A 23,626-nucleotide genomic window follows, 5' to 3' on the forward strand; every position below is an offset into this window, starting at 1 on the left:
GGTCTCTGCCATCATAAATATTTTTTTGGTGGTTTGTTGAGGATATGGTTTTTTTTTTTTGCGTTACTCTAGTTTATAAGGATATGTGAGAGAAGAATTCATCTTTCAAATGAAGGGAAATTCATTCAGTTCTGGGCTGAAAGCTACATATGACCTTTATGGCAACATCAGTGTCTATTGCAGCTTTACAGTAGTCTTATCAGTACTCAGAAGTTAAAAGGAAGCCTAAGACAATGTCAAAGGTAAATCCGAAGTGGAAATAGTGACCTACATGTTGAAATTTGACTGGCAGAACATAGTTGGAAAAAAAAATAATGAAAGCAATAACTGATTGAAACACTGAACATCCATGAAAAGCTGTAATCTTCACTATAGCAGAAATTCCAGTACAAAGGACTGATTTAATTGGTCTCAGAATTTTGCATATGTGCATCATTTTCATGAATCTTGGATCACTACAAATTTGACAACTTTTGGGTGGATTCCTCCTGCAATATAGCTGCTTTGTGCTGCCAGACTTGACTTTTTTTGACAGGTTAAAATTGTAGGGTAATATGGAGCCACTGTGGCAGCTCACTTTTGGTACAGCTTTGGCCGAATGGTGGAAGAAGTGTGGCCACTGTGCATTTAAACCTAGGGGATTGTTTTCTTGCCGTAGTGGGATTTAGGCAGTGGATAGTCAGCTAGTAGAAACACCTGGCTTTAGCACAGGTGTGTGTGTTTGTTTGCATAGGATGCTTTGAATAAACCTGCGTTGAATTCCTTTTTTACTTCCTCATCTCTTTTCTGAATGCAGCTTGAATTCAGAACTTGATCCAGTAGTCCAGGATCTGTGCTTTCTTATATTTTTATTTGACAGTTGGGGACAGCTGTGCCAGCTGCGTCCCTTGTGTCCCCTCCCAACTTCTTGGGCAGCCTGAGAAACAGAAAAGGCCTTGACACTGTGCAAGCACTGCACAGTGTTATCAAAGTGTGTTAGCAAATCCAAACATAGCACCGTGTGAGCTGCTGTGAAGGAAATTGACTCCATCCCAGCCAAAACACTGCACATAGTCATATAGAAGACACTACAGGGAGCAAAACTGAAATCAGTGCCCAACAAGCATTCACTTAAGGCATCAGGCACGTTCCTTCATTGACATATGGAGTGGTGATTTTTTTTCCCCATCTTTTACAAATAAAACCTCATCAGCTGATTGTTTGGCCACAGTTTCAGCTTAGCAAATGTGGGATTGTTGCTTCTAACTACCATTCCTTTTCATTTGTTAGAAACTGATGTATATATAATGCAAGAGAGTCATGATGAAAAAAATTCCCTGTATAGAGAAACAAAACAAAACAACCCCTAGTTTTGTGTTTTTTCCCCCTTTTCTGACAGTTCTGAGGAACCATAGTATGGCTGTACCACTAACACATGTAATGGCTAGGCATGAAGAGTATACTAACTCCATACTTAATAAAAATATGTTTGTTTGTTTTTTTAATAGCATGCACCCCTTCTTTCATCCATGTTCTGTTGCTGCAGAGTCTGTGTGGGTCTATGACTTTCACAGAAAACTCTTTTAGCTTACCATTAAGAGTAGGTCAAATGCTTCCCTGCGCCACACCCCCCCCCCCCAGCAAAATCAAAAACCTAAGAAATTACATTGGTATTGTGTTCAGTCTAGCACTTTCTGGGGATCTATGACTTAGAGAATAGCCATTTCACTGTGACGTCTTGCTAGCCTGACTCTTTGTGGCTGGTGGGGAGGCAGCTAGGGAGCCAGCAAGTCCACACTGGATGTGGTCCTGATGGAGCTTTAAGCTACCGCCCTGGTTGCCTGCCCATGATTGGGCCACATGGCCAGCATGCCTGAGGTCAGGGAGACACCTGTGCTAACAGAGACAGTGACTAACTTGCACGTTGTGTTTCTGATAACCCGGATCTGACTTATTTTCAGTCTTTTGATGATTTCTCTTACAAACAGGTGCTACGAAGGCACGGGTAACATAAGAGTTGGAGTGGAGCTCTAAAGATCCATAAGCTTCAGAAAACAGGAGCTTACAGTCATGGTGCAGAAGAAATAGATCTTAACAACTCCTGTAAGCATTTATTGCTGAATTTTTTGTTTTGGGTGAATGCATATACACTTATTACTGGGAAGTGAGAAAAATAGGATAGTTGGGACCAGTTGAAAGGATAACTTGTAAAAGTTAGTAAACTTTAAAAAAAACCCAAACAACTGGATAGTTAGAAAAATATTTTGTTTGCTTTATGGACAGTTAGTGTAACGTTATGAATAATAAAATCAAATCACTGAAGTGTAACAAAAAAGGGATTTTATTCCTAGCTGGTTTGTTCAAATCAAATTCAATGTCACCTTTGAAGTAGTAACAGATGTCTGTATAGGCCGGAAGCTGAAATTCCTTTTTCTGGTAATATTCAAAGCATTCAGTGTTCACTCCACAGAAACTGATACTGCATTTGCTGTCTACTAAGGTGAATTTTCTCCCCACTGGAATCAAGAGAAGTTTTGCATTTGACTACAGCAAGCCCCAGTTTCACCTCAGGACTGCAGTTGTTATTTTGCATGCAGAAAATATAAGAACTCTATCTTAAAAGGCCAGCCTTTTTTTATATTTTTTTTTTAAGATTTCCCTGTCTTCTTTCAAGCAGTTACTTTCCTTTCCGTTCTTTAATTTACTGTCTTATAAATAAGAAGTCCAAATTATTCAAGTAAATATTGCTATAATGAATGCTTGACTTGTACAGTGCCAGCTTTTGTACTAAATTATTCAGATAAAAATAAACAGGAACAGTTTGGAAACAAACTAACACAATGAACTAGACTGAAAAAAGAATTAATGAAAAACAGTGCAAATATTTGTAGGTAAATTTAACTGTGAGGATTAAGTTAAAGGGGAAGAGATAATTTTATTTGAAGAAAAAGGCAAATTAAAGATTCTTCCTCATGTTTGCTTCACTGATAGATCTATTGTAGCTGTGCATGCAGGGATTTTGCTAAGGATTTATTCCATAGCTTAACGGCTTTATGGTCATTCCATAAGTGGTACAAATTACTCAAGGAGGCCTTTACATGAAAGCTGTTTTTAACTTGGGTTATTTTCTTAATTAACTGGACTCTCAGAAAATGCAAACAAGTTGTCACAGAGAAGGGAAATTCCTGTGTCATCTCATTAACACATGGATGCTCTGTCCTGTTGTGCACATATAGGTGTGCAGTGCTGTTTTAGATGACCTCATTTTTAATGGTGATTTAGTCCAGCTACTCCCCAGGTGCTGCCTGGGCACCAGGTGGGCCTCTGTCACAAGCGTATGTTTCACTTGTGCCAAGGACACCAACAAATGGAATATTCAGGCTCTGGACTCTGTGTTCCCATTGCCACACTTGCTGCCTGGCCAGTCAATTATTGTGGGAATACCACACAAAGTCAGCATCCCCCAAGAGATGTCTACAGCTGACAACTTTTCATGTCCGCAGGTGCTCTCATGCAGCTATGCTGTGGTTAGACACACGCATGGGGGCTGCAAACAGTCCCCATGACACCTGGGCTCTAGATACAAAGTCTGTTCCTGTGCCCCTGGAGCCAATGGTCAGAGTAGACACCTTTAATGAAAGGACTCAGATGTAAATAGAGGTGTATGCCTGGAGAAAAAGAAGGCATCTTCCCATGGATGTTTATGTTTGGTTAACTGGGTGGGAACCAATAGTTCTTGTTCAGGTAGCTGAGTTAGATTATCCATTTTTTGAGTCCTGAAAGAGAGAATGTCAATTCAGTGAGCTGAGCAAGAATTCAGTAACTCATGAAGAAAAGCTAGTTAGTTTGAATTAGACGGGCTGAGAAACCTGCAGGAGGAACACCAGTTATAGGTAAAATGGTTCTTCTTAGTTAAAGTATTCAGGACAAAGTAGTACAGTGCCAACCAGTTCGGACCGGGCAAGTCAAAACATTAGGTCTTTTTTGCAAAGATATAGCTTCTTTCCAATTTTGTTCCTGTAAAATATTCCAGGGTACTGAGAGGAGGATGATTTGTACCTTGTTGTCACATCATATAGATGCCTCTGAGGCAGAAATGTAGATACCCTGTAGTCTTTCATTTAACTGCTAGTGTGATTTGTGAGCGTGCATGGTAGTGCCTCACAGTGGTCATGAACTGGGATTTTGCTGTGCTGTACAAACACAGGACAAATGGCTCCAGGTCCAAGGAGCTTCCTAAGCTTTCCACTGTTTCCAGATAGAGTACTTCCTCCAGAGCCAGAGATCCCACTGCAGTTATTACTATTCTTCCAGACTATCAACACTCTGTACAAAATATGTTTCACTGCCTATCAAAGAAAAGCAAGATATGTATATAATTCATATATAACTCAGTCACATAAATAAATTTCCAGGCACACTCAGTATTTCATTGTGTCTTATGTTTTTGATTAAAACAACCCAACATATTTAAAGGACTGTACTATTCTTTTTTATCTGAATTCAAAGATGCACAGCCAAGAAATATGTGCAGGAATTAGCTTTTATTTATTTCATTTTGTTTGTGACAGATTCATTGTTTGCTTTTGCCAGGCTCCAAACCACCCACTGAACAACATGAATATTCAGGAGTTGTCAGCATCTGCAACCAGTTTGATTTTTCTCAAGAATTCTAGCACATAAAATAACAATGAATTCACTTTTGTATGCAGTGGTTGTGCATGAGACGTTCCCTGATATTATTATTTTGGAAACTTTTTGAAAAAGACTGAGAAATATTCATGGTTACCCCAAACCTCATCAGCCCTGAAAAAAAAAAAAAAATGAAAAAACCCACAAGCTAAAGATGTCTCTGTTCAGACATAAATATCTGCTTCCTAAGAGACAGGTTTAGGAATGTATACACTTGAATAAATTTATTTATACAGGCAGGCACAGTGAACTCAGCAGGATACATGAATTAAGTTACTTGGGTGTGATTTCAGAACAGGGTATCAGTTTTCAGTGACTAAGTATGTGTTTTTGGAAGGGATGGTTTGTGATTACCCAGAGAAAAAGGTTACAGCATAAGCATAGGATTCTGGATCAATCTATGAATGTTTCAGACTTTTAATGGGATTTTTGAGTGCCATTTATTCTCTTCATCAAGATTCTGGAGACCTACAGTACGTGTATGCACAATGTTCATGTTATAGTCAGGATGACAGTGGTGACTGTAGTGAATAATGGGGTCTATGGGATTTGTGCTAACAGAAAGCCATGGACTTCTGTGGATGACTTGGAAAAAATCTCCAATTAGGTGTAGTTTGATTAATGGGAAGACGCTGCTCAGTGTGCTTGAGAATGCTGTAGTGCTCTGAGATATCCCAGATATACTGCTACAGGAAGAGAACAGATTGCTATTCAGACTTAAGAAAGAGTCAATTATATTCAGTCAGACTCCTAAATAACTTAGTATTTGCTGTAGCCACAGCTTGGATTTTTACAAGTGGTGATCAAAGATTTGGTTTTTGTTTTGTTTTAAGAGGCTATTGTTTAATACATGCATGGATAAGAACCTGCCTTGACTGTAGAGTTTGGTCAATGTGGATATTCCCTTATCTGCCCATGTCTAGCCTTCTGAAGAGCACCACTATCCTTTAGATGGTCAGAGTTAAAACAGATTCTTGCTCTTTGAAATAAAATAGTTAAGATCGGTTAGAGTGGAGAGGTTTTTATGTAGTTAAAATTTCAGAACACAGTCTGTTATTTATAGTACAACTCTAGTTTTGGTTACTCCTAACTTCCTGAAACACATATATATTGGGCTTGGAATTTTACATTCTTGGTATGAATTTATTTTAAAATTTGGTTACAACTCAGGTAACCTTTTGAGGAGTTTGAAATTACAAAATAGTGTCTATTTTTAATAATGGTCTAATCACATCTTCACATTAAACAACAATTGGTACAAAGACATTGCTAGTAACCAGGAAGGCTTTTCCAAAGTCAGAATAAAACATAGATGCCAATTGTAGAGGTCGTCTTTCCTCCCTGTTTGACTGTCCTCATTGCTTTAGATCTCATGAACCCTTAAAGTCTGTCTTCATGCTTCCCTTACAAGAAGATCTATCTCCCCAGACATCCTTACACAGGATCCTTGTATTTATTTTGTTTTCAATTAACAATAATAATAGAAAACCACAGCAAAGGAAAAGATCTAGCGGTACAGACTTAGTTGTATACTCATGACTGGTCATATGTGTATGAAAAAGCAGTCAATAGATTAAGCACACTTACATGTGTTCTCTTTTCCTGAGGAGTCTTCCCCAAAGTCTGCATTAGGTAGGCATTTCCCAAGCAGCACTATGTTACCCAGAATTTTATCAGGCCTTCAGTTATTAACAATTCATTTTATATGTGGTTACGCAAAGAAAACATATTTTGCCTTTTGGGCCTCAGCAGGATAAATCTGAGATCCTCGGGCATCAAGAACTAGAAAAATATTTCCTCTCTAAAAGGAATGCACATTTTTCCAGAGTTGGACTTGTCAATGTTCAGCACAAACAGTGAGGAAAACGCCTATATTTTTATCTCAGGCAGAAATGTTCCAAACCTGCCTCAAACATAAGCAAAGCAAACAAAAATAAACAAAGCGTGACTCTAACACCAAAAGTGTGGCTGCAGTGAAAAGCTCTCTACTGTAAGTTTGTTCTGTATTGCTGCCCATTGGAAGAGAAAGAACATGATCTTAATGGTCCTACAGGTTCCTCACTTTGCAAAGTTTTCTAAAGCAGATATAATAAATATTTTGGCTGGCTTTTTTCTCTCTGATGGATGGTTTTGGTTTTTTTTAAGCAAGGAAAGAGTGAATAAAGGGGAAATCCAATGTCATTAACTTGCACGAAATAAGTAGCCCAAGTAAACTACTGGTGTAAAACGAGGACAGCTGGAATTCGGTTTCTTATTGATACAACCTCAGCCAGCTTTTTCTTTCTGCTCTTTCTTCCTTTCATAATTATTCATTGTTCATAGGGGTTTAGGCCTCTCACAAGGATTTCCACCCATCCTTTAAGCTGTGAAATATGAGGATAAAGACCACCTGGAAGTGAAAAGCCTTCTATTTTGGTTTTACAAAATTCTAGTAACACCTGTGTTAGGTTTGCCCCTGTAGACTAATTCCATTTCTCCACTGTTGAGCTTTCACTCACTCTCCTCATATTGCAGCTCTGAGGGTTTTAATAAATTTACAAGAAGTTTCATTATAGTAAAAATTGATTCTAAGTTCCAGCAAGCTGTAAACTCTTGGGGGAAAGAAGGGGAAGTAAAAAGAAAGAAATATGAAGCAATAAAAATATATGGTGTTTGCAAACAAAGCAGAAAAATGTTTTAAGCAATACATGTTACTAATGAAAGCTAATGACCCATAAACAACTGAGTGCCATCCAGATCTTCCTCCCAAACTGCTTCTTTCTCTGTTCCTTTTTCCTTCATTCAAATAATTCCCAGGGAAATGTTATGACGATGTTCTGCTATATCTTCTCCCCTCATATCAGTCATATGTACAACCCTTTGTCGTCTGTGTATTAATTTGCATGGAGAATGGATCTGGTTCAGCCTGAACCACAAAAGCATTTAACAAAGTGAGAAAATTTAAATATTTAATTTTGACTCAAACAACCTTTTTTGAAGGGGGGAGGGCATGGGGAAATTAAACACTTTTAATTTTCATTCTTGAACTGTGGTTCAGTTACATAAACAAGTCATCCTTTATTTCAAGCAAAAAGCTGGAAGACTCATTTCAGAGCCAGGCCATTTTTACTGAATAATTTCAGGGGGCCTCTGGGACTCCTGTTTGCCTCAAAACCTGGTGAGATTTGCCCTGGGTCTATGACCAGGGTCAAGGCTGTTCCAGTATTTGTGGTTCTACGGCAGTCCAGCAGGAGTCTAGAAATAACTCATCTGGAACCCGAATTGTGTTTGTTAGAATGTGCTATGAACCTGAGGTCTTCTGAAGGACCTTCAAAGCTGTTTTATTTGAAAAGTTCAAGGCATCTGTAGTCATACTTGTTTCTCTTGTACACCTCCTCTCCTCAAGATTTAACTTCAATAATGATGATAGTGGGAGACAAAGGCAGCTAATGTTTGATTTAGAATACAGGTTGATCCCTTTCTTGCCAACTCTCTGTTTAATGCTCTACTTAGACTGTGAGCTTTTTATGCCAAAGACGATTCCTTTTACTTCTATGCAGGACTTTGTGGGTGCTACCAGAAATTCTTGTTAAATACAGTGATTCTATGGCTAGCTTTACTTACTTTTACAGACTGATATTCATAATAGGTGTGTTTCTATAATGCTGGGAAAGTGCTTATTGTTTCTTGTTGTTTCAAGCACTTTGCAGCTCAACCTCACATGAACTGCACACAGAGGAATTCTTATCAGAGTTCACTTCTTAATAATTACATTACCCTCATGGGGAATGGACTAGCAGTCACACAGGTGATAATAAACATTGCCATTACTGTTCATTTTTAGACAGAAATTGACATGTGGCTCCATAGTATATTGGCATAAATTTATCATTTCCTTTACTATAATACTCTCTATATTTTTTTCATAGGTGTCTGAACACAGTGACCTTTTTCAGGATTTTCATTACTCACAGTTGCATGCTATTGTGGGGCACAAAAAGAAAAGCTGGTTTTGTAAACATTCAGTAAGCTGAATCTTGATATCCTGTGGACCACCTGGAGAAAGAATGGTTCTTTCTCTTCTATTTCTCTGATGTATATTTCTGTTGTCTTCCTTGGTAAGACTAAAAATTTGTCAGACAAATTATCCCTATTTGTGGTAGAGCATATGTGACAACTCAAAAATTCCTTTCATTGTAGTCGGTAAAAGAGATTTATTTGCAGTCTGCCATCTACCATTAACATGATGCCAAAGTTTGTGTAGTCTTTGATGTGCCAATATTATATTTTGGGGCTGGAGTGTGCTTTAAGTAGCATAACCTGCATGTATTAGCATGAATATAGAAGAGTCTTGATTATTATTTAGATATTAAATGTTTCTTCTTCTATTTCCTTATTTTTTCCACCTGTTTAAATGTATTACCTTGTTCTGTCAATAGAAAAGTAAGAGGACAATAATTTATCAGCCTCTGCAAGACTGTATGCTCTTTATTGGAAATGATGCATCCTTTCCTTCATGGAGACAGGACTGAAGTTTTCCATCTCTCCCTTTTGAGATGGCTTAGCATGCTTAGGTGAGCTGGATCAAATCTCATGAACTTCAGGGAATGATATGTTTAGTTTAGTTTGAACTTGTGTGTTTTTCTTTTTGCATTTAGAGGGTTTCATTTGAACACATTGGTTCAGCATTTTTATTCTTTACAAAACCTGAACTTTAGATGCAGAAATAATAATGAACAGCCATTTGCAGAAGGCTCAAAATGAACCTTGCCTGACTTGAGTATTGAAATGTATTCAGTAACATCTCTAAAAATTGTCACCTGCTGCTTTGAAATGTTTCTTACTCCATTTGGAAGAGAGGGACTCTTCTATTGTCTGCCACTTTACATGATCTTGTATAAGCAAGGTCTGTAACCTTTTCATTTCTGTAAGTAAGGTTCAGTAGCAAACTCCTATCAGGCCTTCGGTCTCTGTCCCTCCCTTTCAATTCTCTCTTGGAAAGGCCTATATAAGGTCTGGTATGAGAGGTATTGCCAGAAGTTAAACTCTTTGCAACATAGCTTTGAAGATCATAAAACATGCAAAGCTTCCTACTGTGTGAATGCCCAATAAATCATTAGGTAAGAGAAATATGCAGGTAGTTATAAATAAATAACTAGCAGAATAAAAAATCAGGGAAAACAAAAAGAAACAGTCCATAATATAAATATGTTTTGTAAAACTGAAGTATGCTGGTATATTTAAATGACCTTCTGACTGTGAAATGAAATTAGTTCTCTTCCCTTCAATTTGTTCAACTTGTTCAATGTGGGACAAAGTAGAAAATATATGCGCAGTCCATAGCACAGCACAAAATATGAGATCTATGCAGTCCTGCAAGCAACACATACCAAATAGTTGTGTTGTTCAGAAAGATACAAAAGAACCTTTAAAATGCTGAATGTGTTGCTTTCTGTCTGTAACCGCTGGACACAGTATTTCTATAAAACCTGTAGTAATGTGAATGAACCAGCTAGCAATCAGATACAAAAGTCTTTTGGGTTTGTTTTGTTTTGTTTTTAAAGGTAAAATCAGAAATAAGGGGGAAAATATGACAGTGCTACTCTCAGATATGTATAGTATGGTTTCCCCTCAGGACATGAAGAACTTCTTTCAGATACCAGAAGATTTATAAAATTTTATTATTAACTACTTTTTCATATTTTATAGCATACACTTTGGCAGATGCTTGCAGATTCACTTTCACTGAGGAAGCATGATCTTTAATTCACTTTGTAGACCTTTTGCTTAGGTATGACAAGTATTTCCATTTTCATCTGACTGAAGTAATACAGCTCAATAAATAGCTAAATTCAGATATATTATCCAATTTTGTTCAAGCAGTGAAACAGAAGACAAGAAAAATTGGAAAGAATTGGAGGAAAAGGAGGAATTGGAGGGCGCAATAATATTTCAGGTCTGTTTGGACATGGTAGATTCCTAGAGATCTAGGGATTCCTAGACATCATCTTTCTAGCATATGAAAATAATAATCTCTTATAAAGAATCATTGGATACTGCTACTTGCTGTAAAAACTTGACTCAAAATAATGTTATAAAGCTAAAGCTGGAAAATATATAAAAACTATCCTTATGATATTAATGTATGTATCATATTCCTGAAATTACAGCATTTAAAAGTATGATACTTACGATTCTAATTTGGCAATTACAGTTTTACACTTCAAAAACATATGTGTTAAAAGGAATATAGACAATGTACTTACCATTACACAATTTTGTCTATCTGAGGAATCTAAAGAAACTTCTGGCCTTTTCTGTGTTCCCTTATATGTTAAAATGAAAGCCATTCTTCAGATGAAACTATGTGCCCTTCATGATTGTTTCATCTGGGATGAAATTTGTAGCTCCCACTGCATGCCATACAGGAGTAAAATCTATAGACACCTGCTTCCAGTCCATGTCTATTTTTCTCTTTCCTCTCTTCTTGAAATATAAAACATGACTGGAAACATTTAGAGAACTTTTGCACTAAACAATTTTGCCTTTTGGGGCATAGAAATTGATTTTCTTTATCTTCACATGTGAACACTCTGAGTGCATCCCTTTTTCCTCTCTATGGGAGGTGTTCAGTGAAACCAGCAGTGGAGGATAAGAAGTTACTGCCTTTAGGGCATGAGAAGGAGCAAATTTATGTTCAGGCATTTTTCCCTTATTTTGGAAGCAGAAAACCTGAATCAATCATCAATCAGGAAAAAAGGGATAAGAAGGGTACTGATCAGATGGAAAACAATATAGAAATACATAAACTGAAATTGGAAAAAAAAGTCTATAAACAAGAGACAAAAGCTCAGCTAAACATGAAGTTTACTTATTTTGCTGAGCTGGATTATGGTGATGATATGCATATTCATTTTTCATGAGTACCCTGAGACTTCCATCAGTGAATGCAAAATTTTTCCATGTGGACAAAACCTTGATAAAACATGTGCAATAATTCTATCTTACTATTCTGAATAGTTAAATAGGATTGTAATGGAACATGGATCTTTTCTTGGCCTTCTTCCACAGATTGGCTTTCACCCACTATATCTGCCAATTTTGATGTCAAATATAGCACAGTATGGTAGGAGATTCATGAGTAATGGCTACATCCAGCTGCAGTTAGCAGTTAGATGAAGGCATTTGGACTTTAAGTGATTTCCCACATTAAGTCAATAATAAAATCTTCCTAGATTCAGCAGAGACAAGGATTTCACTCACTGTTTTGCTACATAGTTTGTTATATGCAAAACAGAGAGGGTTAACTTAAAGAAAACTGTTTTCTTGGTGACCTTTAGACATAATGCCAGGAAATTAGACAAGTCCAAAGCTTCTGCTGAATGATCATGACAAAATAGCCCAGGAAAGTGGATAGATCAGGACTACATGGCATAAAACTTCAGGGAAGACTCGTGATCTATAGGTGATGCTTGTAGTGCTCAGTGTATAGTAAACAACAGTGCAGTTAAATGATTGAGATGGAAATAGATCTCATTCAGTGGATATAAAATATGATCATCATCAGTGCAGAAGGGACTCAAACAGATGTTAAGAGAAGTGAGAATCACACTTTGTAACAAATAGCTGCAAAGAAAATGACTCACATACCAGGTAATGGAAATAACAATTACAGTGTGGCATACAATAATAAGGGAATGAGTCATAAACCACTTGAATCAGAGGACAGAAACATAACTGACAGTTTTGCGGTGGGGAGAAATGCAGTGACTGAGACTTCTGAAAAATAAAAAAACCTGAGTTGTGAAAAACAGTTCTCTTGTTCAGAATACTGGGTAGTGCTGACAGGTATGGAGATCTCCGTACATGGCACAACTCACCTTTTAGCTTGACTCTCAGGCTTCTCCACATCAAAACAAACAAAGTGAAGCCTGTTTGGCTTCCCTTTCCATTATACTGGACCCATTAAAATTTGGCAGAATTGCCAGAGGAGAAGTAGTTCTTGTGGCAACCTTTCCTTGACTTTCCTCATGCCTCTGACTACACAGCATTTGAAATTCATGGTGCTTAAGAATTTAAGCTAGTTTAGGTTTAAACTTTAATGATTTAAGATGTTTAAAGAACTCACAACACAGTGGTTACTTGGAGCGAGTTAGCACTCTCTCTATGCATTCAGATACCAGTGTCTTAAAGTCATGTCTACACAGAGGGCTTCGGTTAATTTAAGATGATCCTCAAAATTTCACCTGCTGTCATATGCCTGAAAAATACCAGGTTGACTTCCAGCTCAGCCTGTTTCTGAAAGCTCTGCTTCCACATAAGAGACGAAGATGTTCCCATTAGCTTTCAGCTCTCCTATCTTTAGGGAGTACTTGGCATCTGGTCCCTTTGTACTCAAGTTTCTATCTGTGCTTCTTCCATGACACAGAGAGGGTCAGGATGGCTGCAGGCCAGATCCTGAAAAAAACCTCACATTGCTTAAAACAAGGAAAACTGGAGTATGCCATACTTCCAGCAAAAAGAAGGGGAATGTGGAAAGACTGCAATATGGACCACGGTGCAAAGGAGGAAACAGTAACTCCCTTGGCTCTGGGAAACTGTGATGGGCTTTAACTTTAAAGACCTAAAGTCTCCCTATCTTTTTCCTTAAGTTAAGAAAACTGTTTTGTAGTTATTTTCTTGTAAGATATATTCAGTTTAGAAACACTTCTGCAGCTTTTTGCACTTTTTGTACTTATACCAAACTGCTTGTTTAAGTCTTCTGATAAAACAAATAATGCTTGCAACTTGGCCAAATCTTAATTCCAGACAAGACTAACAGTATTAGCCAGCGGTATTGAAATAAAGGGTGTGAAATGCAGTTCTGAGAGTCTTTCAGCCAATGACCAGACCTGAAATAGATTTATTTGGAATCCTTCATTCCTCTCAAATGATATTCTGATTCTATTATCTGAAATTCCATTAAACTCAGAAGAATTTTTTGTGCGCGTGGAAAATGAAATTAATGTAAGTTTTGGTATATGAAGCCTAAGAAATTGGATAAAATCCTCTTAACATACCGTACTATTCTGGAATGTCTATATTCTTTTCAGCAGCAATTTCCTTTGTGTGAACATCCACGGTATCTGAAGTTGATTGCACTTGCTTTTTCTTGTTTCTTTATTATAAAATATTATCATTACCCCAGGACTATTAGAGAAAAGAGAGGAAATGTTTCAGAACTAAAATGGTAATTGATAAATTGTAATTTTTTCTGTGTTGATATTTTCTTGCTTTCTGGTTGATTTCCACTGTGTCGATAGTATTTTATGGAATCAAACCAGATGAAGTTAATGCAAATCAGTTTTTTATTGCAATAAGAACGAAAAACTGTATGAAACCTGGGAAAATAAAGCATGTCATTTTTAATTTCACAAAACATCATGTGCAGTTCAGGTAAAGATAGGCAAAACATTTTCAAACAAAGCCAATGCAACAGAACATAATGAAATTTTTTTCAAGTTACTTTTGACAAAACAGTAGATTAGCAATGTTAAACACAATGGTGATTTTTTTTTTTTTTCCAAATACAGTATAAAAGATTGTTTTATTAAGTTTTAGGAAAAAATACAGGAACTAAAATTAAGGAGGAAAAGAAAAGTTACTGAAGAAAAGAGTTGTTCTTCCCTAACTATAGGTCTCTCATGTATTTTGAAATCATGTGTATTTACCTTTCGTATTTGTTATTATAGATTACACTCTGTAGGTTATATTGAACTGCCTGTAAAAGACAGGACGTAAAATCTATTGGAAGTAAATGTGGTAGGCTGAAGCCTCAAGAATGATCTTCAATAGCAAACTGTGTGTTCATTTTGTTCAGGATCAGATATCAAAAGATTGAGGTACAAGCTGAAAAAAACCCAACCAAACAGAAGCAGCTAATGATGTTTGGCGTAATAGGGGAGGGAAAGCAATATGGACAATTCCTATTGCTGACATGGCCTTCGGTGTTCAGACACACTTACTACAGGAAATAGAAAGAAACACTGTGAAGTTCTCAGCTTCTGCATTATCTACTCAAAGGATTTTACTAGGGAAAAAACAACAAAGCTTCTTTTAGTTGGTCCTATGGGACAGTCCAGAATCCCAGCAATGCATCAGATGGGGAAAACAGGGACTGCAAATCTATTAATTTTATCCCATGCAAACTTCCCCCTCATCACATGCACAGCAGCAGAGCTGCTTGAGAACATGAGAATTTACTAGCAATACTGTAATGCATTTTTCTTGTCACACTTCAAATATGAAAAGGAAGCTCAAGAAGAAAAGCAAGTTGAAGAACTGAACATGGTACACAAGTCTCAAAACTCAAGGAGGAAACTAAAGACTAGGCACAGTGCTAGCACCCGGGCTTGGCTGACAAGGAACTGTTGCAAAGCTCCTTCACATGGATTTCGCAATTTTTTATAATGTAAGCATTTTGAACAGAAAACAGATTTTTCATATCCGTCATTTAGTCAGTGTGCTATGAATGACATCATATTACATGGAACTGCAAAGAGGATGGAGTTAATGGAGGAAGTACAGCTGAATTAATAAAGAATGCAAGTATGAGTGGGAGGGGTAGTTTCTAGGCACAGTAGGAAGTCTAAGACACATCTTGTTTTCCTTAATTGGATGAAAAATAGATCACTCGTGCATGCCCCATGCTGCTTTTCAAAACACTTGTACTGAAGCCCAAATTTAGCTTTATAGACTAATCAGGAGAAAAGAGTTTGCAGAAAACTCCCTTCAAAATGCAGCTCAGAAAGAGAGAGAACCATATCCTCAATGGATGTAAAAAGTAAAGTACCTATTGCAGTTAGTGGAACTCTGCTAGGGAATCTGGCTCCTAAAATTAACTCTCATTTCTGGCTACCCTAATTATCAGCTTTCCACTCTAAGCTCGAGTACTTTCCTGTAAGAACTGAGGACACTCTTGGTGGGCTGAGCATTATTGGTTGTAACATTTAAGGTGGGCTCAGTGAGAGGTTGCATGAGATTAATGTCTTTGGAGAGATTTTAGGGTTTGTCTTTACAGGCACTTTAGGAAATATAAGTGAACTAGCTGTGAGGTTTATTTGAAATTTCTTGCAGGTATGATAAGGCCCCTTACGTTTGCCTCAGTGCCTTTCCCATTCATACAGGAGTAAAAGCAGTTTGTTAAGGCCATAACTGGTCCAACCTGGGAATGTCATCGTATGCCACCAGACTGGTCACCTCTGCTGAGCTCTTCCTGCCAGAACATGGAGATAATGACTGCGTTACTTCAGGGCAAGCAATACTGCTTAGGTTAAATGTCTGGCTCAAAAGAGAGCCATCAGGCTTTCTTGAGGAGAAAGAAGAGAGGAAGGCTCTGTCTTAAGACAGGTAGCAGGGAAACAGTGTTGGTGGTTTTACAGCTGCTTTTTGCTGAGGAAAGTCAGGCTTTGCCCTACAGAAAGAGGCTTTTGAGCAGTTGGAGGGAAAGAGCTCCTTAACAAAATTTCTACAATTGCCTTTGTTCTTGAAGATTGTCTCCAGGGAGCTCATGATGAAACCCAAGTGGACTTTGACTCACAGTCACGTGGGCTCTGACCTTTTCTCTTTTGGTCCTCATTTGCTAAAGAAATACCCTGTAGGGTTTGTTCCTGTATCTGGACTTCAGCAGCAAGCTGGGTCACCAGGAAAGGATCCACCGTGCTCCCACTACCACCTTGTCTTGGCACTGCCTTCCAGGTAAGAGAATGCATCACCTGAACTGGGTTCTTCAGATGAGTTGTCTCTGCTCAGATTCCCTTCATTGCTTGGCAGACAAAGGTACCATTGCCCATATGGGGGGAAAAAGAAGGTATGAATACAACTGTTTCGTATTCTTCCAGCAAATTTCAATATTCTGAGAGTTAGTAAATGAGGAAGAAGTGCCTCAAAGTCCTTCTCTAGTTTTACAATGAAAATTAAAACTTAAATTAGAGGTTTGTTAACCTGGGAATAGTGTAGGAGGGATAAACCAGGGAAATAGAAAGGGTTTGGGTTTTGGTTTGTTTTCAACATTTTATAATGATATACATTAGTGATTGCTCTGCAGAACCCAGATGTGTTCCTAGATATTGGCGAGACTAATTCAGACAGATGTTGTGAGTTTCCCCTAACTGGTTTCCACCTAGCTGCTGAATCCTTATCCGTACCACCATTCTTGTTCCTGTGCTTGGTCTCACCTAGAGCACAGAGCACCTAGCTGAAATGAATAGTGTGTAGGGCTGGTGGCAAGAACTCAATAGAGATTAGTCTGAGAAAAGTCTTGTAAAGTCTTTCACTTGTGTGATTGGGATGAATTTTCATGAATGCCTCTGCAAACTCTTACTTTGATATTGCCATCAGAGAGTTTTGAATGGAAATCACAGCTCACAAAAAAATGAAGTATTAGTGTTCTGGGTTTCATTTGAACTCATGAAAGGTTTCTAGACCAATGCTGATGTCAAAATCACTAGACTAATACTTCCTCACAATGGAGATTTAAGGAGGGATAAGTCAGTGAGAAATTCTTCCCAGTATACTCAAGATTATAAACCATGGCTAACTCTTTGCTTGGAAACAGATTTGACTGTTGTACATCTTCAAATCTACATAAAGTATGGAAAGAAAACATAAAAAAATTACGTTAGTTTCTGTCCCATGACAAATAACAGAACTTGATCATGAATCTTCTATCAAAATGAATTCTCAACAAAAAATGTATTCTCTGTAAAACTGGCAATAATTGTATTTTATCAACAGTTTATTGTCTTATCCATTTTTTTCATCAAGAATATTTTCCTCATGTAAAAAAAGACTGAAAAATTTTGGTAAAAGCCTAAGCAGAGTCATGGGAAGGATTTATTTTTAATTAATTTTGTAAAACCATGTAACCAACATGATTGGAAAACGCACTTTAAGAAGTAATTAGATAGCATTATGCAAAAATTCATTCCACAGCACTCTTGCTGACACAACTAGCAGAAACCTGAAGAAACGCTTGGATGTATATACAAATTCATTGCTTAGTTAGTCATGCCTGAACCTGAAAATCAGAGCTCATAGTCAAATATCTATGAATTCAACCTTTACAAACAACTGTATCTAGATCCATATTCAAAATTCAGTTGAATTATTTTCATTCATCTATTAGCTTACTGTGTCATAATTTATAAATGCATTTTAGAAGGACCAATTTTGTTTGTTTACAAAATTCAAAACCAGAAAGTTACAAAATTTACTTCTAAAAGAAATTGTGCAGAAAAGTATTTCCCTAAAACATTTAGTTTCAATAATTAGCATTTTCTCATGAACAAAAAAAATGTTTAGGTGCGTAATGCCTGGCTAGCTCTAAAGAATTCTGCTGCTACTAATAGGAATGCGTGTGTGAGCATGTGTGTGTATGTGCGCAAAGCAATCGGTGCACTTCTGAAATCAATACAAACCATTATACTCAGTACGGAAGTAGCAGCAAATAACAGCCTACATTCAAGATAGTTTTCAAAATAATAAACCTTTCCCTGAAGCAGGAGGGAATGGTCACATTTGTCTGGTTCTGAATAGTGTATTAATTGGAAACTGTTACTATTTGCAGTCATCAGAGCTGTGCTGCTCCTTGATGACTATGCTGTCCATCCTCACTAGATTCAACCAGTTATCAAGAAGAAGTTGCAGCCTTTGTTAGAAAGGCCAGCTGTTGTGAATGTAACCCTGCTGCGGAAAGCTGGATTCCCTGTAAAATAAACCTGTTCTTTTTACTTCCATGGGATTTTTGAGATTAACTTTCAGTGACTGTTTCTATGGTGAGCAACTCGTTACATAGGTACATCAGCCATCCCTGCAGTCTATACTGGGATGGAACCATGATGCACACCCAGCAGGGGAAAGTAGCTGCAGCATCTTCTAATGTGTTTTCTGGCTTGGGACTATCAATGAATCATGCTGCTTTTTGTGAGATGTACTGCAGAGAGAGAATTTGCCAGTGAGGTAGGAATGGCCAACAGTATATTGATTTCATTCATTATCCTAAAAAGGATTGTAGTATGACATCCACAATGAAAATATGGTGACCTTAAGTCTTTAATTCTCATATTTTTGCACTGTAAAAAGTGATTTTTCAGGAACTATGTAGACAATTTTCTACCTTGGCGTAGATACAGAATTCCTTATTCACTGTCTTTTCTGGCTATACCTCTCCTGCCTGCAGAGAGACTCCTCTCACAAAGAAAATAAAATTCTTAAGCATTTGATTGCAAAACCTCATTTTTCCTTAGAGCAAATGAAAGATAATGGTATGCTGCAAAACTACTTCTCATGCCTTTTTACATTCTCTGGTCAGGTTCCCCACTGAATTCTGCTTCCCTTTCTGCTAATTTTAGCAGAGGAAATAATATGAGACATAATCAAGGAACATCTTTCAATAGAAAGCATATTTCATTAATTAACAGATTCATCCATGAGGTAAGAGGAATTTACTTTTGTGGATATTTCTGTTTAAACAATTGCTTTTTTTATGCTCCAAAAGCATGATATGTTTTTCTTCCATTGTTATGTATCAGACTGGACAACTGATTTGGCATCTAATCTGTTTCTTTTGTTGCTTTACTTTTAGATTGCCACAATGTTACATTATAATTTGTTGATCCTTCTGTGAGGATACCTAGAATGTCATTTATGTATTAAATAAATTAAAGCCATCCAAACCTATTAAGCTTTTATAAAGATGTCATTTTTGTCAAATTATTTTTTCTACTGAAATAACAGACTTGGTGTTGCCAAGTTTCCTGCCAAAGGGAATTAAATTCATCAAAGCCCATACTAAGTCTTTTAATGTCAGACCTCTGTTCTCCTATATAGAAAAGTAACAGTTTAGAAGTACTTTCATCTTTTTGAGTAAGATGTTTTCAAACATGAACAGCATGGCTATTTCTTCTGGCAGCGGATCAACAAACTTCTTCAAAGGCATCAAATCAAAACACTCTGATGAAGTTTTTGAATTTCTGTTCTGGCACAGTTCAGGCAAATACGAACATTCAACATTCAAAACCATTTTAAAATTCAATATGCCACTTGCTGCTCATGTGTCCAACATTTCTGAAATATAAGCTGTTTCAAGGTTTTCTGACTTGCTTGATTTCAGAGAAGCCTTAATAATTCAGTGTCTGCAATTTCTTCCATCTTCCATTTCTTTTTTATCTCCTGTACAAAAGGATGGGCAATAAGACATACCAGACAGTATTGTGAAAGGAAAATTTCTTTGTATTCAAATGTTTTTATAAATACGTTATTGACTTTTTACCAAGTAAACCAAGCACCAAACACAAATATTTTATTAATATCTCTTCCACATGTGTATGGGATAAGAAAACGGGTATTATATTTCAGAGCAGAATAGATGCAAGTGATGACAGACTGTAAAATGCAGCATAGTCCTTTAAACATCCATAGCTTTTGATATTTAGATCAGAAATGGGGGCCAATGTTGAGAAAAACATTCCAGTGTAGCTAAATTGAGGTTTGGACACCTGATAGTTCTCCTAAATCCTAGGGTGACCCGGTCCTTTCACTTTACAATGCTAGCTATTCTTACTATTGCCTAAACTTTATACACACATAACATTTTGCACTTGATATTTCCCATTACCTTAAACTTTAGTATCAGTTTCAAGGAAAGGGTCTTTGTCTCTTTCTTACCGCAGTGTTTTTTTTCTTTTTGAGAGCCATGTGTATTTTTGAGATGCCTGCCCTCACAGGGTGGTTTGGAGCACTGGATTTCTTATGGATGTTTGGTGGTTGTTTGGATTGAGTGTTTAGAATTCATTATCAGTCCCAACCCAGTCACAGGTGAGAAGAGTGCCATAGCTAGTCTGAATCTCCCTTGAGAGGTCCTCACCTCTTTCTCTTGTCCTTGAAAGGAGTTTAGGTGTTTACTTTGCAAAAGCTATCCAAAAGGTAGGTGAATCAACAGGAAAAAATGTTGGCATTAATATCAGGTACGTCTCAAAGCGTCTAATTTCTACCTGAAATTAGTCAGATATGTTTGTTGAGTCCTACTGATTATTTATGTGCATATTTTAAAAACCTGAAAAGCCTAGGAAAAGATTTCAAAGCCTTACTTGCCACAGTAGTGATGAGTCATAGTATTGAGTCTTGATAAAACAGTGAAAGCTTTTATATAAATATAGTCTCTTAACATTAATGGACATTAGAAAACTGTAACTTAAAAATCTTCCTGGATCTCAGTATTCTATTGATACATTAGACATAATTATCTACAAAGAGCCCTGGTTTAGCCATTGCTGTGAACATCTACCTGAGGATTTGTTCATAACCAATGTTGTGGGAACATTGACCCATATGGAAGTTTTCTTATTTTATTTCTTATTATATTCAGGAAATAATCTCCTTGACTCATCTTTTCCATACAATACTGTGGGAATTGACAATCTATCCAGGTTTTTGGCACAATGGCAATGGGATCAGGGTGAGATTAGAATGGGACATGAAAGACAGCAGGGACTGTGGAGAGAAGTCCATCACTCTTTTGACTGTTGGAGAGGTTAGGAAAAGGCACAGGCTGAAATGTTGGTCCTTTCCCTGAACGGAAGGTAGCAACCTTTGGTAGCAGCCTTACCTCTGGGTCCCTCAGACTTCCTCCCCTCTCCTCAGCACCTTGGTGCTTCCTTCCTTAACCCTGCCATGTCTGTATACCTGCCACGTTCACAAGGGTGTTCCAGGGCCCTTTTTTTGAACTAAGTATTTTTGTTACCTTCAAAGAGTGATGGGAAATAATATTCAGTGATACCTGTGAGGCTATAAGATGACATGGAAATTAACACAATAAGGAATCTTATATTTAATATGTATGCACATAACTCACTCAAAATGAATGTCGGGGACAGCAAGTGGCTGGGGAAGGTTTCTGTACGTTCAGGAAACAGGAAATATTTTTTTTCTCTAGAAATTACTTTTAGAAATTCTAATACTTGTCTTGCAATAAGGTACAGCTTTTTAATTGTTTGATAAAGACAACATTTTAGTGCTGCTTCACAGTTATACCTTGCTCTGTCATGGAGAGAACAAGGAAAACTTCTTGTAATCCAAACAGAGTATTTCAATGTTGAAATCCTTATTCATCAAGTGTTTGGACACAAGTCTTTTCTTCTTTTACAACGACATCCTCCAATACTAGTTTCTAGGATTAATTTTCCTTTCATAATGTTTTATGGATCTATTTTGAAAGCTTAAAATGGCACATTATTTCAAGTTACAGAGTTTGAGGCACCATCATTTGAGATAGTTCTTATCCCCAAAAGCTTGTAATTCACAGATCAGGTCCTCCTCCACAAGAAACTGGCATTTTTGTTCAAACTTTGTCCTTTAGAGGAACCTGAAAGAGCAGCCACCCCTGCTTGAGCAGCCACATAAGGAAATATATATACTAGGTTTCCAGAAACAAACAGGAAAAAAGGTGAAATAATTGTTAAAAGAGAAGGGTTGTGACCTTCTTTTGCCAATTAAAAAAAAAAAAAAAGTTCCCTTTCATGGTCACATTTCTCTTTGAAAACCTAAAGACTACATATTTCCTTTCCTGGGAAAGAACAATTTATTTTATTTTATTGTGCTCCTATATTGTTTCAGTTCCCACAGACACCCTGTGTCCCTGCATCATGGCTCATTCTCTGTGTTCATTTTTTTCCCCAAGTCTCTGCCCTCTCAATAGATGATAAAAAAATGACTCATTTATCATTCCAATAAATGAGTCAGTTAATCTGAACGCTGGCTTTCAGGATACTAAATAGAGAATACTTATTTATAGGCATCAAGTAGGATTTTTAGAAACTATATGGGCCATGTCCTGATAACTTAAGGAACTAAAGGTGTCTGTTTTGTGAGAACTGGCAACATTTCTCAGCTCCTGAATCTAGATGTGACCCCGTTAGGCTGTATCTTAACTCAGTATCAGGATGAGATCTACACATATGCTTTCCTCCAACTCCCTCACCTTGGTTTCCATGGGAAAGAAACTCAAGGGTTTGGTCCTGAAAGGATTCATGGAGGGTTCCAATAGGTCCGTGATGGGTACTAACGGAGAGCAGGACTGCGGAAGGTGCCAAGGACTCCTATTCTTCCATGGAAGAAGCAAAGGCTTTGGATAGAATAAAATACCTAGCCTGGTGGTGCAGACCAATGGTCTGGGCTGCGGCTCTCTAATGCCAGTGTCACTTAAGAGCCAAGGGTGACACTACGTGTGCATTTAAAGTTTCCCATGCACCTGAAGGTTTGTTTCTGCACAGATGCAGAAGTGCCTAAGCTTCACAGTACTGAGCAACTTGTGCTGTCATTCTTGCCAAAGTCCAGCTTTCAGAAATTATGTCATCTTCTGCATAAATCCTGTTTTTATATTGTTGATGAAATAGCCATTGACTATCACACATCAAGCACCCTCTCCCAGGATTACATTTTTCCCCTGTTTTATCTCCCATGCTTTGGTCACATAGCATAAGATCATTTAAGTATGTGAGCAACACCACAGTTCACGCTGCATTATTGCAAGACTTACTCTGTGAAAGGATGTGGGAGAGAAGATTAAAATAAGGACACAGAGTTGTATGTGGGGGATGCAGGGCAAATAGGAATTAAAATCTTGATTCCAGGATTCTGTGTGTGTTTTAATAAAAGATGACAGTCTGTTGGATTAGGGTGATAGGAGCTGTTGAAATTAATCCCTGCAAGCAGAAGAAAAAGTTTTCTGAGACAATGGTTTCATTGCAAGAGTAAGGAGCTCCACCTTCTTCTTTCATAGTACAGATAGGCACTCTTCCCATCACATCAAGTGAAACTCCAAACTATTAAGGAAGTGGTGGAGCTTAGAAACAAGCTCTGTTTTGTTGGTTTTTTTTTTCCCCCAGTGTTTTCAACCAACTATGATTAAGTAATTACATAATTCTTATTTTAATCTGTC

The sequence above is a fragment of the Nipponia nippon genome, unplaced genomic scaffold (genome assembly GCF_047370975.1).
Source record: "Nipponia nippon isolate SJK-2023a ecotype South Korea unplaced genomic scaffold, ASM4737097v1 scaffold_6, whole genome shotgun sequence".
NCBI classification, from domain to species: Eukaryota; Metazoa; Chordata; class Aves; order Pelecaniformes; family Threskiornithidae; genus Nipponia; species Nipponia nippon.